Source organism: Arachis ipaensis, chromosome B10 (genome assembly GCF_059453495.1).
Source record: "Arachis ipaensis isolate K30076 ecotype BB chromosome B10, ASM5945349v1, whole genome shotgun sequence".
In the NCBI taxonomy this organism is placed as follows: Eukaryota; Viridiplantae; Streptophyta; class Magnoliopsida; order Fabales; family Fabaceae; genus Arachis; species Arachis ipaensis.
The window spans coordinates 88,902,802-88,911,026 of NC_142435.1; positions in this window are offsets into that span (position 1 = coordinate 88,902,802).

The following is an 8,225-nucleotide window of genomic DNA, read 5'->3' on the forward strand; positions in this document are numbered from 1 at the left end:
TTAGCAATACTCCTTGTCTTGTTGAGGAGGGGCTTGGCTCTAGGTGCTTGTTGTGCTTTGCTAGTGGACCGGGGAGGTGCCTTCTTGGATGACTTTCCTTTGTCTCTCTTGAAAACCATCCTAGAAAAGAGGGAAAGGGTTAAAATTAAGCTTAAAGAAGCACCAAGAAATAAGAATCATGCAAGTGAAAAGCATAAGAGAATAAGTGGCTTAAATACATGACAGCTGCAACATGTAACTAAGGTAACAATGAAAATCATGGCTAATCACTAGCATATGGTGTATGAGTGGTATATGCATCCAAACAAGAAGCATGAGAAGCATACACTCTTAACATCAATACAAGGGGTGAGTTAGGGGATGAGCATGTAAAGAGGGGGCAAGAAGAGCATTAAGCTTGATGTATATAAGAACAAGCAAGTGAATGAGGAAGAACACTAAAATAGAAGAGCTAAGTCAAATGTAACTCCAAAAAGTCATGTGGGTCCTCCATCAAACACTTGGTGTGCATCCCTTTTTATGACAAAAGATGAGAGAAGGGCGACAATGTAACATCCCCTAAAGCATCATCAAACATCATAGCATACCACACATTGTAAGGGAAAACAATTAAGACAAACCAACTCATCAATGCAAGAGTAATCTCCACTCGTAACACTGATTTGTGAAAATTGTTGTGTCGGTATAGAATTTCCTCAATTGAATGAACTCTCGTTGCAAGTATAGTTCTACACCAACAAACAATCCTCCCAATCAAAAATTTAGTTTTGTCACAAGTAACAAACCCCTAAATTTATAAACCGAAGTATTGAACCTCGGGTCGTTCTCCCTAGGAACTGCAATAAAGTGTCTTGTTCTTGGTTATGAGGTTATGTTTTGGGGTTTTTGATATGATGGACAAGAAATATAAATGGCAAAGGAAATAAACTAACAAAAAGGTCTTGGCAAGGTTAGGTGGTCAAGGATCTCTATCCTAATCACTAACCACAACATGAGAATTAGCAAGGACCAATCCCACTAAGTTAATCCCTAACTAATAGTAGAGGAAAGTCAAGTGAGCTATGTCAATCCAAGTCCATAAGTCCTAGTTCTACACCTAATCAATTGGTGAGATCTAGTGTTAATGGCTCCCAATCATCAATCACTTGGATATTAGTAACTCAAGAGTTCCTAAGTTACCTTCCCAAGCCAAGAGCACAAAAATTCTACACTAAAATCCAACCAAGCATTTCATCAAACACTTGGAAGGCATAAAAGGAAAGCATAGTAAAATTGCAAGGAATATAAATCTACACTACTCAATTGCAAGGAACTAAACAACAATAAAGCAAATCAACAATAAAAGAACATGAATCATAAATTGCATTAAAAGAAAATAGAAGAAGAAAGAGTGCATCAACAACAAAGTAGGCAATTACAAGAATGAAATACAAAATTAGAGAGGGAAAGAGTAGAGGAACAAGAAATTGTAAAGGAAAGGTAAATCAAAGCATAAATTAAACCTAGATCTAAGAAATTCTAATCCTAATTCTAGAGAGAAGAGGGAGCTTCTCTCTCTAGAAACTAAGCTACATGATGCTAACACTTCAAACAATTGCTCCCCCCTTTGCTTGGACTTCAATTCTGCATGAAATACACTAAGAAACAAGTTGGATTTGGGCCTGGGCAGCTCAGAAATCGCCCCCAGCGAATTGCCTTCAAGTGGGCCACGTGAGAGTATCGGCGTGTGCGCGTGCGCGTCGACTGGAAAATTCTCAACCCGCGCGGACGCGGCATGTACGCGTGCGCATCCATAGGCAAAACCACTTTTGCGCGTGCGCGTCTGGTGCACGTGCGCGTCCTTTGGTGCTTTCCTAATCTTTGTTTCTTCATGAGTTCTCCCAATTGCATACTTTTCTCCTCACTTCTTCCATCCAATACTTGCCTTATGAACCTGAAATCACTCAACAAACACATCAAGGCATCGAATGGAATTAAAGTGAATTAAAATCACCAATTTAAGGGCCTAAAAAGCATGTTTTCACATTTAAGCATAAATCAAGGGAGAATTGCAAAACCATGCTATTTTATTAAATAAATGTGAGAAAATGTGATAAAATCCCCCAAATTAAGCACAAGATAAACCACAAAATTAGGGTTTATCAAATCTCCCCACACTTAAACTAAGCATGTCCTCATGCTAAAATCAAGAAAGAAGCAAAGGGACATCAACATTTATTCAATGCAAACTAACTACATGCAACCTATCTATATGCAATCTATCTACATGAATGCATCCACTTAGTCAAAATATATCAATTTCCAAGAATACATATACAAACACAAGGACTAAGGCAATAGCAATCACTCAACCCACAATTGAATTGAATTATTAAAAAGATTTTACAAACTTGCAAGAAAAGAGATGATCATGGGTGGAAACATGTAATTGAGCCATCGAACCCTCACCGGATGTGTATCCGCTCTAGGCACTCAAGTGTATGGGGTTGATTCACTCAATTCTCCCCTAATCATGTTTCCAAGATTTGTTTTTCCTCTAACAATCAAAAATTATTTCATGCATGCATACAAATATCATGAGGACTTCCCATAGGTTGTAATGGGGTTAGGGTCAAGGTAGCATGCATATGGTCAAGTGGACTTGAGATTTGAATCTTTGATTAACTTAAACTTCCCACCTAACCTATGACAATCTATACAATTCTAAACAAACCTAACTACCCATTCTTCACTTTTTCACACACTCATGCATTCTCTTTTTTATCACCACCCATATGCATTGACTTTTATTGAACCTTGCTTTGGGGTATTTTTGTCCCCTTTTTATTGCAATTCTTTGTCTTTCTTTTTCTATTTCTATTATTTATTTTCTCTTTTTTTTCTTTTTTTTTATTATTATATTTTTTTCATTTAATTTTTTTTTCAAACTGAAATATATATACAAGAACATCAATGCATATGGTTTACACATGATTAATACATGAGTTTGTACCCAATTCCCAAGATTTTTCAACAAAAATGTAAACACACTTTTATCTCTACCCAATGTTCCCAACTCTCCCAAAATCAAATGATGAACACTCTCACTAGCCTAAGCTAATCAAAGATCCAAACAAGGGACATTTATTGTTTTTCACTTAAGCTTGTAATATGCTACAATTATGAACAAATGGGTTAAGCATAGGCTCAAGATTGGTTAATAATAGAAGATAAAAGGTTGGCTATTTGGGTAAGTGAGCTAATTGAACAATGGCCTCAATCATATAAATGCATGTATACACAAAATAATGGACATAAAGAATCAAACAAATCAAAGATTACACTCATAGGAAGAGAATAATGCACACAAGAATGAAAGTAAGTGGTTATATATGATGTAACCACACAATTAGGCTCAAATCTCACATGCTTATATTCTTAGCTCAAAAATCATGTTCCATAAAGTATATAATTCAAGCAAGTTCTAAATTTTTTTTTCAATTGCGGTGCCCTATAGATAAATCCTTGGCAAATATCATGATTTTGACTAAGCTTAATATATACATATGCAATGCAACAAAAAAATCTAAAAGACCTAAAAATGAAATGAAAAAATGTTGGAATTAGAAACTTGTCACCCAAAAATGCCGAGCGGTCGAACGACCTCCCCACACTTAAAAGTTTGCACCATTCTTGGTGCATCGAAAGATGAACAAGGGGGTTCGGCGACTTTCCTAGTTGCTACCTTCAGTTGGTAGGTCAACCGATGCTGCGTGTTCTTCTCCCGCTTCCATTTTTGCTTATGGTGCATCAATCATGAAAAACAAAATAGACACCGTAAGATGAAAACATACAAAAGCTAGGAAGTGTGAATTGTTGGAATGAGGTAAGAACCACTAGAATTGAGTGGGTGAATTAGTGTGACATTAATGAAAAATAGGTGTGTGGGTTCTAAAATTGCGCGTGGCTTAGAACACACACACACGCTAGTATAAAAAGCTATGTCACATTTACACAAAAGAAAGTATACACTTCACTCATTCTAGTGTGCTTGAGATACTTTAAAAGACTTGTAGGTTAAGTCAACCACACAAGTAGTGAAGAGGCATGGAAGCATTCAAGCAAAAATCAAGTAATTGTGAAATTGGATAGTGCATGGACATTGATTGATGTGTAAGTAAATTTGATGAACAAAATGGTCTAGAGAGCTCACACATCAAACAATGACACATATTGAAGTTGTTGCAACACCTAAGTGACATAGAGGTGAAACACATGGATGCTATGGAACTTAGGAAAAAGGATGCAGAAGTGGAAATCAATCACATAGCAAGCATGGCCCACAAAGCTTTACAAAGCTCAAAAATATGTCACTAGGTAAGCTTTCAATCCAATTTCTCAATTCCACAATCTCAATGTATGAAATAAGTGACGTGAATAAGGGTAAACCATAAACAAGCATCACCTAAAAAATGCAATGAGAATATACAATTGCCTAACAATGGATGATGAATGCATGGTGGCCAAAACATGCAATTCAAAGTGTTAAGATGCATGAAGGCAATGTAACATGTACTTGGTATTCAAAAGCATTAAACATGAAAAGTTCCAAACCAAGTAACCAAATATAACCTCAACAAAGAATCCAACAATGACAATTAACATCAATGATGTTAAACTAACATCCTATCAATAAGCAGCAGCAGTAAACAGTAAACAAGATTAGTAATCCAACACTTATAATGGAAAACAAAAATTAAACAAACTAACTAACTAAAAGAATTGGTGATATATGATGCTTGGTAGTGTTGGATGATGTTTGAAGGGTGGAAAGAGAAGAGAAGAAGGAAAGAAATGGAAAGAGGAGAAAAGAAGGTGAGTGAAACAGGGCAATCCACGCGTGCGCGTCATGTGCGCGTAAGCGTGGATTGATGAAAATGGAAGCGACGCGTACGCGTACAGCGCGCGTACGCGTGCATGGCAAAGCAGAGAGTCGACGCGGACGCGCAAGGTATGCGTTCGCGTGTCCTGGGGCAAAAAGTTGGCACACTTCAGGCATAACTCTCGGGTGAATGTATGGGAAGTGGAAAAATTCAATCCACGCGTACGCGTACATGGCGCATCCGCGTGGATGGCCGAAATTGCTTGATTCACGCGTACGCGTGGAGTGCGCGTGCGCGTGGGTGGTGCTCTATTTTTCAAAATTTTTCTATGCTTTTGCACCAAACCAAGCATTCCAAACCTCCAAACAGCTATCAAAACATCAGAAAACCTTATTTAACCTACTAGACTCCCAATTAAACTCAACTAATCAAACAAAACATGAAATTAGACTTATTTTACCAATATGTACAAAAGGGAAAGATGAAAAGATGTTACCATGGTGGGGTGTCTCCCACCTAGCACTTTTGTTTATTGTCCTTAAGTTGGACTTATGGGGAGCTCTTGATGCCAGGGCATTTTGGCCAGTTTCGCTGACCTTTTCTTTATGATTTTAGGGTAGTTTCATGCACTTTCTTAGGAAATAAGCAAGTTTTGGGTAAATAATCATTTACATCTTGATTCAAGCAAACATTGTGAATTTTATATGATTTCATGAGAATTATGCATGAATTGAATGGTAAATTGAATGATGCATGATCTCATGGGTTAGAACCTAGCTTTGACGCACTTTATTTGCTTGATTTCAGGACAAAGAAAGCAAGGAAGATGCCACGTTAATAGCCACGTTAGTCCAACTAATGTGACCATTAACATGGAAAGGAGGCTAGCTTACAATGTTAACAAGAAAAGTGAACACCAATAACGCTTTCGTGAGCCATCATAGCCCACGTTAGTATCCACGTTAACGTAGTTAACGTGGAAGCTAACGTGGAAGAGAAGTAAAGCTCCAACGTTAGTGGTAAAAGTGAATGCCACTAACGTTGGGGAGAGGGGCACACTTAGCCACGTTAAGAGTCACGTTAACTACATTAACGTGACCTCTAACGTGGGAGAAGCAATGAAGAGCCAACTTTAGTGACACTCACCTTTGTCACTAACATTGGACTAAGCCTCTATTAGCCACGTTAGTTGCCACGTTAATTGCATTAACATGGAAGCTAACGTGGAGGAAAGGAATGATGAGCCAATGTTAGTGACACTCACCTTTGTCACTAACGTTGGAGATGGCTATCACTACCACGTTAGAAGTCACGTTAACCTAAGTAACATCAACTCTAACGTGGGAAGAAGGGTGTTTGGAGCGTTAGTGACAAATGTAAGTGTCACTAACGCTCTCGAAGTTGAGGCATACCCACGTTAAGAGTCACGTTAGCTACACTAACGTGGACTCTAACGTAGGGAAGAAGGGGCCAAGGGCAACGTTATTGGCAAAGGTAAATGCCAATAACGCTCGCGATGGATCAAGAGGCAACGTTAGTGGTCACGTTAGTGCCACTAACGTTGAAGTTAACTGATGAGCGGATAATTTATACGCTTTTTGGCATTGTTTTTAGTATATTTTAAGTAGGATCTAGCTACTTTTAGGGATGTTTTCATTAGTTTTTATGTTAAATTCACATTTCTGGACTTTACTATGAGTTTGTGTGTTTTTGTGTGATTTCAGGTATTTTCTGGCTGAAATTAAGGGACTTCAGCAAAAACCAGATTCAGAGGTAGAAGAAGGACTGCTGATGCTGTTGGATTCTGACCTTCCTGCACTCAAAGTGGATTTTCTGGAGCTACAGAACTCAAAATGGCGTGCTTCTAATTGCGTTGGAAAGTAGCCATCCAAGGCTTTCCAGCAATATATAATAGTCCATACTTTGGCCGAGTTTAGATGACATAAAAGGGCGTTGAACGCCAGTTCTACGCTGCTGTCTGGAGTTAAACGCCAGAAACACGTCACAAGCCAGAGTTGAACGCCAGAAATACGTTACAAACTGGCGTTCAACGCCAAGATTGACCTCTACACGCGTAACATTCAAGCTCAGCCCAAGCACACACCAAGTGGGCCCCGAAAGTGGATTTATGCATCAATTACTTACTTCTGTAAACCCTAGTAACTAGTTTAGTATAAATAGGACTTTTTACTATTGTATTAGACATCTTTGGATGATCTTTGATCAGTTTTATGCTATCTTAGACTTTCATGGGGGCTGGCCATTCGGCCATGCCTGAACCATTATCACTTATGTATTTTCATACGGTAGAGTTTCTGCACTCCATAGATTAAGGTGTGGAGCTCTGCTGTTCCTCAAAGATTAATGCAAAGTACTACTGTTTTTCTATTCAATTCAACTTATTCCACTTCTAAGATATTCACTCGTACTTCAACCTGAATGTGATGAATGTGACAATCATCATCATTCCCCCATGAACGCGTGCCTGACAACCACTTCCGTTCCACCTTAGATTGAATGAGTATCTCTTGGATCTCTTAATCAGAATCTTCGTGGTATAAGCTAGATTGATGGCGGCATTCATGAGAGTCCGGAAAGTCTAAACCTTGTCTGTGGTATTCTGAGTAGGACTCTGGGATTGAAAGACTGTGACGAACTTCAAACTCGCGAGTGCTGGGCGTAGTGACAGACACAAAAGGAGGGTGAATCCTATTCCAGTATGATCGAGAACCTCAGATGATTAGCCGTGCTATGACAGAGCATTTGGACCATTTTCACAAGAGGATAGGATGCAGCCATTGACAAGGGTGATGCGTCCAGACGATTAGCCATGCAGTGACAGCGCATCGGACCATTTTCCAGAGAGGATTAAAAGTAGCCATTGACAACGGTGATGTCCTTACATAAAGCCATCCATGGAAAGGAGTAAGACTGATTTGATGAAGACAGCAGGAAAGCAGAGGTTCAGAGGAACGAAAGCATCTCTATACACTTATCTGAAATTCTCACCAATGATATACATAAGTGTTTCTATCCTTATTTTCTATCTATTTATTATTTATGTTCGAAAACTCCATAACTATTTTATATCTGCCTGACTGAGATTTACAAGGTGACCATAGCTTGCTTCATACCAACAATCTCCGTGGGATCGACCCTTACTCACGTAAGGTTTATTACTTGGACGACCCAGTGCACTTGCTGGTTAGTTGTATCGAAGTTGTGAATGAAAAACGATTTATTAAGACGTGCGTACAGAGTTTCTGGCGCCATTGCCTGAGATCACAATTTCGTGCACCAAGTTTTTGGCGCCGTTGCCGGGGATTGTTCGAGTTTGGACAACTGATGGTTCATCTTGTTGCT